This window comes from Bufo gargarizans, chromosome 1, assembly GCF_014858855.1.
Source record: "Bufo gargarizans isolate SCDJY-AF-19 chromosome 1, ASM1485885v1, whole genome shotgun sequence".
Taxonomy (NCBI): Eukaryota; Metazoa; Chordata; class Amphibia; order Anura; family Bufonidae; genus Bufo; species Bufo gargarizans.
The window spans coordinates 56,227,108-56,240,358 of NC_058080.1; positions in this window are offsets into that span (position 1 = coordinate 56,227,108).

The window sequence follows — 13,251 nt, forward strand, 5'->3', positions numbered from 1 at the left end:
TCAATAGACGGTATCCGCTGCGGGCAGTGACATTAGCTGCGCTACATCTCCAGTGTAAAGCATGCGCATTCAAAAAATATCTGTGACATCCAGTGTACTTTTTCAATAGACGGTGTCTGCTGCGGACAGTGACATTACCAGTGCCACATCTCCAGCGTAAAGTGTGCGCCTAAAAGTTGTATCTGTCACATACAGTGTACTTTTTACTTAGACGCTTTGGACAGTGACATTAGCTGCGCTACATCTCCTGTATAACGTTTCCTCATCCCAAATACCTGTGACATTCCCTGTAATTTTTTTATTAGCCGCTGGTGACAGCATTGACATTATCTGCGGGATATCTCCTGTGTGGCATTTCCACATCCCAAATACCTTTTTACATTTTTTTGCGCATACACTTCCAAATCCTGCGCTACTGTACGTGTGACATACTTTCAACCATATATAACATTTATTATGAAGAAGGCTAGCAGTAAGGGACGGGGAAGTGGCCGTGATGCTAATGGTGCACGCAGAGGCCGTGGCCCTGGGCTTGTTGAAACTGTGCCTGCTGCCAGAGCACAAGAAAAACAATCATCCACAATGCCTAGCTTCATGTCCCAGTTTGCAGGGTGGCGCAGGACACTACTCTTGAAGTCAGACCAGTGCGACCAGGTGGTCGGTTGCATTGCACCAGATAATGCTTCCAGTCAGTTAAGCACCACCCTGTCTTCCACCAAGTCCAGTCTTGATATTCCTTCCTCCCACCATGGAGAATCTGGCCAAACAAGTGATCCCACACTCGGATATTCCGAGGACCTCTTTTCCTTACCATTCCTTGGTTTAGCCCTCTCGCCAAGCATGCTTGTAGAGGGACAGACCTTGTGCCCTGATTCCCAAACTCTTGAGCATCCACAGTCACAAGATGACGGTGGGGAAAGGCAATTACTGTTTGAATAGGATGAGGCACAGTTGTAAATCACTGAGCTTGTGGTTAGATCAACAAGTCAGGAGGATGAGCAGAGTCAGGAAGTGGAAGAGGAGATGGTGGACGATGAAGTCACTGACCCAACCTGGGAAGGTGGCAAGCCAAGCGAGGACAGCAGTACAGAGGGGGAGGGATCTGCAGCACCGCAACAGGCTGGAAGAGGCAGTGGGTGGCAAAAGGGAGAAGGCGGTCCACACCAAACAGGCCCGCAACTGTTCCACAGAGCGCCCCCTTGCGGAAATCTCCCTTTTTGGAGGAAAGTGCGGACGACAAAAGAATTGTAATTTGTAATTTGCAACCTGTGCCATACAAAAATGAGCAGGGGCGTGAGCACTAGCAACCTCACTACCACCAGCATGATCCGCCACATGGCATCAAAGCACCTTAATAGGTGGGCCGAATGCCTGGGTTCACAATCTGTGTCTGCGGGTCACACCCCTGCCTTCTCTTCCCCGATGTTACGTGCTAGCCAATCAACTGTCCAAGACGCAAGCCCGGATGCCTCCCGCCCTGCACATGGACCTTCGCAAGTACCATCAGCGACCACATCCACTTCCGGGTCCCAGCGCAGCGTCCAAATTTCCTTACCCCAGGCATTTGAAAGCAAGCGCAAATACCCAGCCACCCACCCACCGGCCATAGCACTAAATTCGCAGCTTTCCAAATTACTGGCCATGGAAATGTTGCCATTTAGGCTTGTGGACACTGAGGCCTTCCGCAGCCTGATGTCGGTGGCCTTCCCGCGTTACTCTGTCCCCAGCCGCCACTATTTTTTAATAGTGTTCCGTAACATCACACGTGCCCTGACCAACGCAGTTACTGGGAAGGTCCACTTAACCACGGACACATGGACAAGTGCATTTGGCCAGGGATGCTACATTTCCCTGACAGCACACTGGGTGAATGTTGTGGAGGCCGGGAGCGAGTCGTACCCTGGGATGGCACAGGTGCTACTGACGTCAAGGATTGCCGGCCCTACGTCAATCAGGGTTTCCACCATTCCGCCAGCCATGTTAGTGGCTCCAACCCCCACTTCTCCTCCTTCGCCTCCTCCTCCACTTCCACCTCTGAATTATTCACGTGCGGCACAAGTCAGTCATCAGTCGGTAGCTGGAAGCAGTGTAGCACTTCAGTGGGGAAGCGGTAAAAGGCTGTGCTGGAGCCGATATGCTTAGGGGACAAAAAGCACACCGCCGTAGAGCTGTGGCAGGGGATAAGAGACCAGACTGAGCTGTGGCTCTCGCCACTCAACCTAGAACCAGGCATGGCTGTAAATTGGTGGCCGCTTTGGAGCTCGGCAAGCTCAGACACGTCCCATGCCTAGCCCACGTCTCAAACTTAGTGGTTCAGCAGTTTCTCAAAACCTACCTCAATTTGCCTGAGCTACTGGTGAAGGTGCGCCTCATGTGTGCACATTTCCGCAAGTCATCGACAGCTTCAGCCGGTCTGTCAACACTGCAGCAGCGCTTGAAATTGCCAGCTCACCGGCTGTTGTGCAACGTGAGCATGCGCTGGAACTCGATGTTCCACATGTTGGCCAGGCTTTGTGAGCAGCAGAGGGCAGTAGTGGAATACCAGCTGCAACATGGTCGTTGCCTTTCCAGTCAGCTTCCGCTATTCACAAGCGAGGAGTGGGCATGGATGACCTCTGTGAGGTTTTAAGAAACTTTGAGGAATCAACACAGATGGTGAGCGGCGATAACGCTATTATCAGCATCACCATCCCACTTCTGTGTCTACTCAAATGCTCGCTGCTCACAATTAAGGACGGCGTTTTGCATGTGGAGGAGGTGGAAATGGGGGAAGACATTACACAGGGTGATAGCCAGACCACCCTCAATTCATCTTCTCAGTGCGAATTGGCGATGAAGAGGAGCAACGGGCAATGGTTGCCTCCGCTACAGAGGTCAGTACCCATGGAAGTTTAATTCCATCTGTTCAGCGTGGGTGCACAGAGGAGGAGGAAGAGGATGAGGAGATTGAGAATGATCCTCCTGATGACGAAAGCGTAGTCTTGCCTGTCGGTACTCTGGTACACATGGCTGACTTCATGTTAGGCTGCCTTTTCAGGATAAAATTTACAAGGAAAGATTAAAGGACCTTAGCATGTATAGCTTGGAAGAAAGACGAGACAGAGGGGATATGATAGAAACTGCTAAATACATAAATGGAATCAACAAGGTAAAAGAGGAAAGAATATTTAAAAGAAGAAAAACTGCTACAAGAGGACATCGCTTTAAATTAGAGGGGCAAAGGTTTAAAAGTAATATCAGGAAGTATTACTTTACTGAGAGAGTAGTGGATGCATGGAATAGCCTTCCTGCAGAAGTGGCAGCTGCAAATACAGTGGAGGAGTTTAAGCATGCATGGGATAGGCATAAGGCCATCCTTTATATATGATAGGGCCAGGGGCTATCCATAGTATTCAGTATATTGGGCAGACTAGATGGGCCAAATGGTTCTTTGTCACGACCCATGGCCATAGTCGTGACTCCTGTAACCGCATGCAGTTGCCTGCGGTCTTGGTGTTGTTGTCAATCACAGGTGAGGGCTATAGTATGTTGCCTCACCTGTGGTTGCCGCTGGCAACATTGTGTATGTGGCAGCAGAGCAGCCTGAGCGGTGCTAGGCAGCTTGCTGCAATAGGCATGCGGTTGCACCTGGCAAGCTCTCTTTATAGGTGTGCCTTTTATCGGTGTGCACGGGGTGTTATATGTGTTGTGTGCACTTCCCCTTTAAGTTGATGTCTTCCCTTCCCTGGTGTTGGAAGGGTTAACTTCCTTCCTAGTGTGTGTGTGCACTGGGTGTGTCTCACTGTGGGTGTGGCTACTTGGCCCTATAAAGCCTCAGTGAATAGCAGTAGTCAGTGGGGGTTCTTCAGCCATGCTTGCTGGAGACATCCTCCTGGTTACTTACCATCTGCCAGTGAAGGCCACCCTGGTGGTCATAAACGTTATGTCTGGTGTTAGTTTATGGTTTATCTGTTATTGCAGCATATGGTTTACTGGGTTCCCGTGTGATGTCTGTTGTGTGCTGTGTCCTTTGTGTTGGTTGTGGATAGCAGCACTTGCACGTGGGTTCCAGGTTGTGTGTCTGTGGCAGGTAAGTGTGGTACTAGTCTCACTTACCTGTCATTGCCATATGTCTGTTTATGTTCCCCTTTCTATGTAGCTTGGCCAGTGAGACTCCTGTTCCTCTGTGTCTAGGAGGAACGGGTCGTCTTAACCTGCTCCTAGTCCAGGGCCACCCTGAGGGCGAGCAGGAATATCAGGTTCCGGAGTATGAGCCCTCCTACCTTCAGGGTTGGCTCATACGGATAGGAGACAGGGTCAGAATTAGGGATGTGTAGGAGGTGACCTTCTCCCTTATTCCTGTCCTGGCCATGCTCTGATCACCCATCTGCTGATACCGCACGGCTGAGGGTTTTCCCCATCCGTGACAGTATGACCACCAGGGTGGCCCTCACTGGCAGATGGTAAATAACCAGGAGGATGTCTCCAGCAAGCATGGCTGAAGAACCCCCACTTACTACTGCTATTCACTGAGGCTTTATAGGGCCAAGTAGCCACACCCACAGTGAGACACACCCAGTGCGCACACACACACTAGGAAGGAAATTAACCCTTCCAACACCAGGGAAGGGAAGACATCAACTTAAAGGGGAAGTGCACACAACACATATAACACCCCGTGCACACCGATAAAAGGCACACCTATAAAGAGAGGTTGCCAGGTGCAACCGCATGCCTATTGCAGCAAGCTAGCACCGCTCAGGCTGCTCTGCTGCCACATAAACAATGTTGCCAGTGGCAACCACAGGTGAGGCAACATACTATAGCCCTCACCTGTGATTGACAACAACACCAAGACCGCAGGCAACTGCATGCGGTTACAGGAGTCACGACCATGACCAAGGGTCGTGACATTCTTATCTGCCGACACATTCTATGTTTCTATGTTTCCAGCGACCCACGCGTTATATGCATTTTAGACACCACGGAGTACCGGTTGTTCACCCTTCTCTACCTCCGCTACAAAGAGAACTTCTCATCTCTCATTCCTCTGGTGGAGAAGACGAGCAAAACGGTGCAATACCAGAAGATCCTTGTTGAAAAATTGCTCCAAAAGTTTCCATCTGACAATGCTGGCAGAGTCCGTAGTTCCTTGGCCTACCGAGGAGGGGAGACAAGGGGAACACATAGCAGTTCCAACAGAGGCAGGGCAACACTCTGCAAAGCCTGGGACAGTTTCATGACACCCCGCCAGCACCCTCACCCTTTTGGGCGGCCTAGTGTCACAAGGAGGGAAAAATTTGGGAAGATGGTGAAGGAGTACATAGCAGACCGTGTCGGCATCCTCAATGATCCCTCAGTGCCTTACAACTACTGGGTGTCCATGCTGGACACGTGGCACAAACTGGTACTCTACACCTAGGAGGTACTGGCCTGGCCTGCCGCCAGCGTTTTGTCTGAGCGGGTATTTAGTGCTGCTGGTGGCATTATAACAGATAAGCGTATCCGCCTGTCAACTGAAAATGCTGACAGGTTGCCTGTTATAAAAATGAACAAGACCTGGATTGCCCCTGACTTCTCGACTCCACCAAAGGAAAGCGGCTGAACATAAAGGCACTTTAAATGTGGCTTTTATGGTGTATTGAATACACTGTATTCCCATGCACCCCTTCCACCACAAACAAGGGTATATGGTTCAATCTTCCTTTTCTCATCCTCCTCCTCCTCTTCCATCATATCAACATGCTTATTCGTCGCATATATGCCCTTTGCATATAATGTTTTACAGGGTCAGCTCAGCTGCAGGCCTTCGCATATAATTTGTTAGAGGGTCAGCTCACCAACAGGCCCTCGCATATAATTTTTTTATGTTTCAAAGGTCATTTATTGGTATTTTAGTATAAGCAAGAAAATAATTACAATAAGTTTCATATGATAACAAATAATTTTACATAGAACAAATATCTTCTCTTGGAGATATACATGTTGATCAGAGTATCCCATACACCAAAATAAAAGTGATCTACTTCCAAGCAAGAAGTATGAATATGGTATTCCATCAGAGCTGTAATGAATCATAGTGTTAAAATCAGGCATATAATTTTTTAGAGGGTCCGCTCACCAGCAGGCCTGCACCTAAAATGTTTTACAGGGTCAGCTCACCAGCAGGCCCTCGCATATAATGTTTTACAGGGTCAGCTCACCAACAGGCCCGCACCTACAATCTTTTACAGGATCAGCTTACCAGCAGGCCCTCACCTACAATCTTTTACAGGGTCAGCTCACCTGCAGGCCCTCACCTAATTATACCTAATAGGTAATTTGCGTGCCTGCTGCATTGCTTGGAAGTGGTAGCCGTAGCTGTTTCTCAGGCTCCCTCTCCAGAATCAAACCTTGATTCCCCGTTATCCATGGTCACCATGGTTTGCTCTGAAAATGACATCGAAAGTTGATAGGGCAGACATCCGAATGAATCGTCGCTGTCACGGGACGTGCGATCGGGCCCAGGTTATCTAGAGTCACCAAAGTGGTAGCAGGTCCTCGCCCATAATGTTTTAGATGGTCAGATCAGCAGGCTGTGTATGATGCCCTCCTTTATGTGAAACAAAGGGTGTATTGGAGTGCCAGTTCCTTGTAAGTTTTGGCAGTCCTTTCACTTAGTGCATAGGCTTTATGAGTGTAGGAGTCCCAATACCTGAACAATTGTACCACAATGTGAATGAGGCCCTCCTTTATGTGATATACAGGTTGTATCGGAGTGCCTTTTATATACAAGTAAATATACAGGAAATAATGTTTCCTAACAGTTTTACCGCTAAAATAGATTTTATCTTCGGTTTTGTGCGCATTATTGTCAGTCTGTAAAAGTGGTGCACTACTCGGACAAAATCGTTCCCAGTAGCGACCTGGTTGTTCAAGATGAATCCAGACATCCTTCCCATGCTGTTCCTGACCCATTTCGGTGGTGTTTCCATCAATTTCTGACCTTTTCCAATGAACCAGGCACCCTCCCCTCTTCAGAACAGGGGGTGCCTGGTTTAACCCATTAGGGACCGGGCTCATTTTCACCTTAAGGACAGGCCATTTATTGCAAATCTGATCAACGTCCTGAGGGCAACAGCGCTCAGGTCACATCACTGGGCTCGGCGCATGCCCAGTGAGACTTTTGAGGCTGTTGCCCTCAGGAGGTTGACGATCGCGCAGGCGCAGGAGGTACTGCGCCTGCGTGAGTTTTCTGGCCGCAGAAAGGAAGAAGGACGGGGGTTTTCTATAAGGTAGACTATGACGTGGGGAGGGGGCGGAACCGTTTGCCGGGGCTGTGGGAGGTTATTTGATGATCAGGAGGCGTTCTTGGGCACTGCAGGGGGGGGGCATCACTGGGCACCGGAGAGTGAAAAAAACGCCCCTCTGGGCACCTTGGACCCTAATTAGCATAACATAAAAATCACTTTTATATCAAAACTACTAAACTAAATAAAGTAAAAAGAAGAGTCCTGGGAATAAGGTACTTTAGTCAACATAGCGATGGTGCCAGCTTAAAATGGTAAAAGCAGGTGACAGATTCCCTTTAACCGCCTCCTGGTGTTAATAAGGAATAGGAGGTAATTCAAGAGTAGAGAGCTGGTAGTGAAGGGGTTAATGGCAGAGACTACACAAATACCTGCATTTCTTTACACGGCATGTATGGGGGAGGCAGACTGGAGTTGTTAGAAAGAGGCCCCGCCCATTAGACTACCAGTCTCCACCTCCTTGGGTCACTGTCCAACAAGTACAGCAGCACATGATCATGTGATCCGCTTGACCTCGCCCATACAGGATCACAGGGTCGCGACATCATCACAGGTCCTTTACCTCCTCCAAATGCACAGCCTGTGAGCCTGACTCCTCCCACACAGGATCAGATGGTCGTGACATCATCACAGGTCCTTTACCTCCTCCTGCTGAACAGCCTGGAGACTGACTCCGCCCACACAGGATCACATGGTAGTGACATCATGAAAGGTCTTTTAGCCTCCTAGAAAAAGCCTCTAATGTATGGGCTCCTGGGAGGTCACGTGACGAGGGAATGTAAAATACGTGGTGAAAAATAGCTCTTTAGCACGACTGCAGCGGGCCCCCATCCCAGCCGGGCCCTCGGACAACGTCCGAAGTGCCCGACTGGTCAGTCTGCCCCTGTCTATATTACATTTTTGTGAGGCAAGGTTACCAAAACTAGAAATTCTGCAATTTCATAAACTGTTGCCATAAACTTGCCATAAACTGTTGAGGATCACCTAAAGGGTTAATAAAGTTTGTAAAATCAGTTTTGAATACCTTGAGAGGTATAGTTTCTTAGATGGGGTCACTATTATGGAGTTTCTACTCTAGAGGTGCATCAGGGGTTATTCAAATGGGACATGGTGCCAAAAAAAAGAAAGGCCACCAAAATCTGCCTTCTGCGCCCTGCCGTTTGGTCATACAGCAGTTTACGACCACGTACAGGGTGTTTCTGTAAACTGCAGAATCAGGGTAATAAATATTAAGTTTTGTTTGGCTGTTAACCCTTGCTTTGTCACTAGAAAAAACGATTTAAAATGGAAAATTTGCCAAAAAATAGTTTTGGCACAGTTTTTATTTTATTTTTTTGACCGTGTTCATCTGAGGCGTTAGGTCATAGGGTATTTTTATAGAGCAGATTCTTACGGATGGGGTGATACCTAATATGTCTACTTTTTTAAAATTTATTTAGGTTTTACACTATATTATCCTTTCATAAACAAAAAAAAAAACATTTTAGTATCTCTATAGTCTAAGAGTCTGTTTTTTTTTGTTTTTAGCCGATTATCTTAGGTAGGGGCTCATTTTTTGCGGGATGACAGGACGGTTTTATTGGCACTATTTTGGGGGGCATCTGACTTTTTGATCGCTTGCTATTACACTATTTGTGATGTAAGGTGACAAAAAAATATATTTTTTTGCACCGTTTTTACCGTGTTCATCTGAGGGGTTAGGTCATGTGGTATTTTTATAGAGCAGATTTTTACGGACGCGGCGATACCTAATATGTCTCCTTTTTTCATTTATTTTAGTTTTACAAAGTAATATTTTGGGGGCAAAATTTTTTGTTTTGTTTTAGGCCCCTTTCACACGGACGAGTATTCTGCACGGATGCGATGCGTGAGTTGAATGCATTGCACCCGCACTGAATACCGACCCATTCATTTATTTGGGGCTGTTCACATGAGCGGTGATTTTCACGCATCACTTGTGCGTTGCGTGAAAATCGCAGCATGCTCCTCTTTGTGCGTTTTTCACGCAAATCGCAGGCCCCATAGAAGTGAATGGGGTTGCATGAAAATCGCAAGCATCCGCAATCAAGTGCGGATGCGGTGCGATTTTCACGCACGGTTGCTAGGAGATGATCGAGATGGAGACCCGATCATTATTATTTTCCCTTATAACATGGTTATAAGGGAAAATAATAGCATTCTGAATACAGAATGCATAGTAAAATAGCGCTGGAGGGGTTAAAAAAAAAATAATAATTTAACTCACCTTAATCCACTTGCTTGCGCAGCCCGGCATCTCCTTCTGTCTTGATCTTAGCTCTGTGTAGCAACAAGGACCTTTGGTGACGTCACAGTCATCACATGATCTTTTACCATGGTGATGGATCATGTGATGACCGGAGTGACGTCACCACAGGTCCTGTTGCTACACAAAGCTAAGATGAAGACAGAAGGAGATGCCGGCTACGCGAGCAAGTGGACTAAGGTGTGTTAAATTATTTTTTATTTATTTTTAACCCCTCCAGTGCTATTTTACTATGCATTCTGTATTCAGAATGCTATTATTTTCCCTTATAACCATGTTATAAGGGAAAATAATACAATCTACAGAACACCGATCCCAAGCCCGAACTTCTGTGGAGAAGTTCGGGTTTGGGTACCAAACACGCGCGATTTTTCTCACGCGAGTGCAAAACGCATTACAATGTTTTGCACTCGCGCGGAAAATTGCGGGTGTTCCCGCAACGCACCCGCACATTTTCCCGCAACGCCCGTCTGAAAGAGGCCTTAGTGTCTCAAGTCTGAGAACCATAGTTTTTTTTTTCGATTTAAATTTGGGAAGGGGATTATAAATGTAGAACTCCATGGAAGCGTCAATTTTGACGTAAATTTGTTTTCCCTTAGTCCTAACAGCAGCACACAAATATCCCTCCCTCTATGCTGTTATGTTTACTTGTTAAAAAGCAACTAGCCCTGTGTGAGGGCAGCCTATATAAGGAGGGGGGAGTTAATTAATTAATTACTAGAGATGCAGAATTTTATTCAGCAAAAATTCCGCCTGTCCTGACCAGCTTCACAGGGGCGAATACCCCACTTGTGCTGCTGTTAGGACTAAGGGAAAACAAATTTACGTCAAAATTGACGCTTCCCTTTCGTCCTAACCAGCAGCACAAGTGGGGAAGTAGCAAGGAACCTCACACAAATCTTGGGAGGGCAAAGGACTAGTACTAAGTAGCTAATAATCCCACAGGAGTTAGAGAGCTGACCTATGGACGAGCAGCATCTAACACGGACCGTCCAAAGGCTGTTCCCGCAGAATGCCTATTCTCTAGGCGGTAATGGGCAATAAAGGTGTTTTGCGTGCTCCACGAGGCAGCCGCACAAATCTGCTATAAGGGGATTAGCTTCCTTTCCGCATATGATGTAGAAACTGCCCTTGAAGAATGGGCAGATAAGAAAGATGGCTGTGGTAAGTCTTGGGACGTAAAAGCCAGCTTAATAGCGTCCTTAATCCATCTGCTCAAGGTGGGCTTGGAAACCTTGAGCCCTTTATTGTTCCCTGAATAAGAGATCAGCAGATTTTCTGATCTCCTGAACTCTTCCGTTCTATTCAAATAAATTCTAAGGACTCTTGGGATGTCCAAGGAAAGTAATCTCTCCTCCTCAGGAGAGTTAGAGGTAGGAGACAACACCGGCAGTGTTATCGTCTGGTTGGTGTTCGCAAACGAAGGAACCTTTGGTAAAAAGGTAGGCAGAAATCTTAACAGGACCTTGTCCTGCAGAAAACTTAAGTATGGTTCCGCTGCCCCCAGAGCCTGGAGCTCCCCAACCCTCTTGGCTGATGTTATGGCCAAGAGAAAGGTAACCTTGAGGGAAAGGTACTTTAAGTCTACCTGTTCCAAAGGCTCGAAGGGGGGGGGAGCACAACCCCCTTAGGACCACTGGCAGCTCCCACTCAGGGATTGGTCTCTGGATGCTGGGCCTAAGCCTCTGAGCACCCTTAAGGAACATCTTAATTAGGGGGTCCTGAGAAATTGGCTTACCAAGGCATGCTGACAAGGCAGCGACGTGAGCTCTCAATGTAGATGGGCTTAGACCCTTGTCTAGACCATCTTGCAGGAATTGAAGAATCTCAGGGAGAGGAGGATCTGAGGAAACTACCTCTCTATCCGTGCACCATCGCATAAATATCTTGAATATGCGGGAATATTTCTGATTCGTAGAATCCGCTCTGGAGTGAGAGATTGTTCTCAGGACCTCCACCGAAAGCCCTCTAGCTTCTAGAAGGGACCGGTCAGTCTCCAGGCTGTCAGACTGAGCCTCCTTAGATCTAGACAGCTACCTGTGTCCTGATACACAAGGTCCTGTATTAGGGGAAGTCTCCAATAATTGCCCTGACTCATCTGCATGAGCTGGGTGAACCAAGACCTCTTCGGCCAGAATGGGATGATGGCTATCACTGAGGTCTGGTCTTGCTTGATCTTCATCAATACCCTTGGTATCATGGAAATTGGAGGGAATACATAGGCCAGCCTGAACCTCCATGTTATGGACAGAGAATCTATCGCTAGCGGATTGTCCTCCTTGTACAATGAGCAGAATTTGCTTACTTTGGCGTTCAGACGTGTTACCATCAAATCGATCTCTGGAGTCCCCCAGCGTTGGACTATCCTGGAGAAGATGTTGTCATTCAGGGACCATTCTCCTGGTACCGGAAGGCCCCTACTTAGGCGATCTGCTACTATATTGAGATCCCCTCTGATGTGAACTGCCACTAGATGAGATAGATTGCTCTCTGCCCAAGATAAAATCAATCCCACCTCCCTCAGGAGGGTCCGGGATCTCGTACCTCCCTGTCTGTTTAAATAAGCCACCACAGTCGTGTTGTCGGTCCGTACTCTCACGGCTTGACCCTGAATGAGAGGTGAGAAGTGATTGAGGGCTAACCTCACCGCCCTTAGCTCCCTCAGATTGGACGACAGGAGTCTCTCCTGAGGCTTCCAGGTATTCTGAACTGTATTGCGTCCCAGATGGGCTCCCCAGCCCAGAAGGGAGGCGTCCGTGGTCAGGATCACCCAAGTAGGTTGGGTTAGAGGCATACCATCCACTAGGTTCTTCCACCACCTGAGGGAGGAACGGACTTCTGCAGACAGGGAGTGGTTCCGATCTAGGTCTCTGGGTTTGCGATTCCAAACCGCTAAGACTTCCTCTTGTAGTGGCCGAAGATGCCACAAGGCCCAAGGTACTGCCTCTGCAGACGCTGACATGTGGCCTATCATCCTCATGAGAACCCGAATAGACACCCGCCTGGGGGGTAGGAGAAACTCTGCAGCTCTTATTACTTTGTCTCTCCTCTGAGGAGATAGATATAGGGTCATTAGTTGTGAATCTATCACAAACCCCAGAGTGTGGAGAGCTTGTTGAAGCTGGGCTTGTAAGATGCCTGCGGACGCGGCTTTTAAAAGCCAGTCGTCTAAATAAGGGACGACCTCTAAGCCGAGGAGCCTTAAGTGGGCGACCACAGGAGCCACAACCTTTGTGAAGGTGTGTGGAGCAGAGGAGATGCCAAAGGGCAACACAGCAAACTGGTAGTGCTTCACTACCTCCTTTATGCAGACAGCAACTCTGAGAAATTACCTGTGGGCCGGACAGATAGGAACATGAAGGTAAGCGTCCTTCAGATCTATCGTCACCATCACGTCTGCCGGGTTCAGGATGTTGAGGACTGAGCGAATGGTTTCCATCCGGAAACGCTTCTTTCTGATAAACCGATTTAGGTAACGCAGATCGATAATCATGCGCCAGTCTCCTGACGGCTTTGGAACGAGAAAGATGGGAGAATACACTCCCTGACCGAGCTCTTGAGGAGGAACCTCCTCTAAGGCCCCTTTGACAATGTACTGGAGTACAGAGTCTTCCAGGATCAGTTGTCTGCTGGGTGTTAGACATCCTGTGAGGACGAACCTCTCTTGAGGTTGGGAACTGAAATCGATCCTGTAACCGG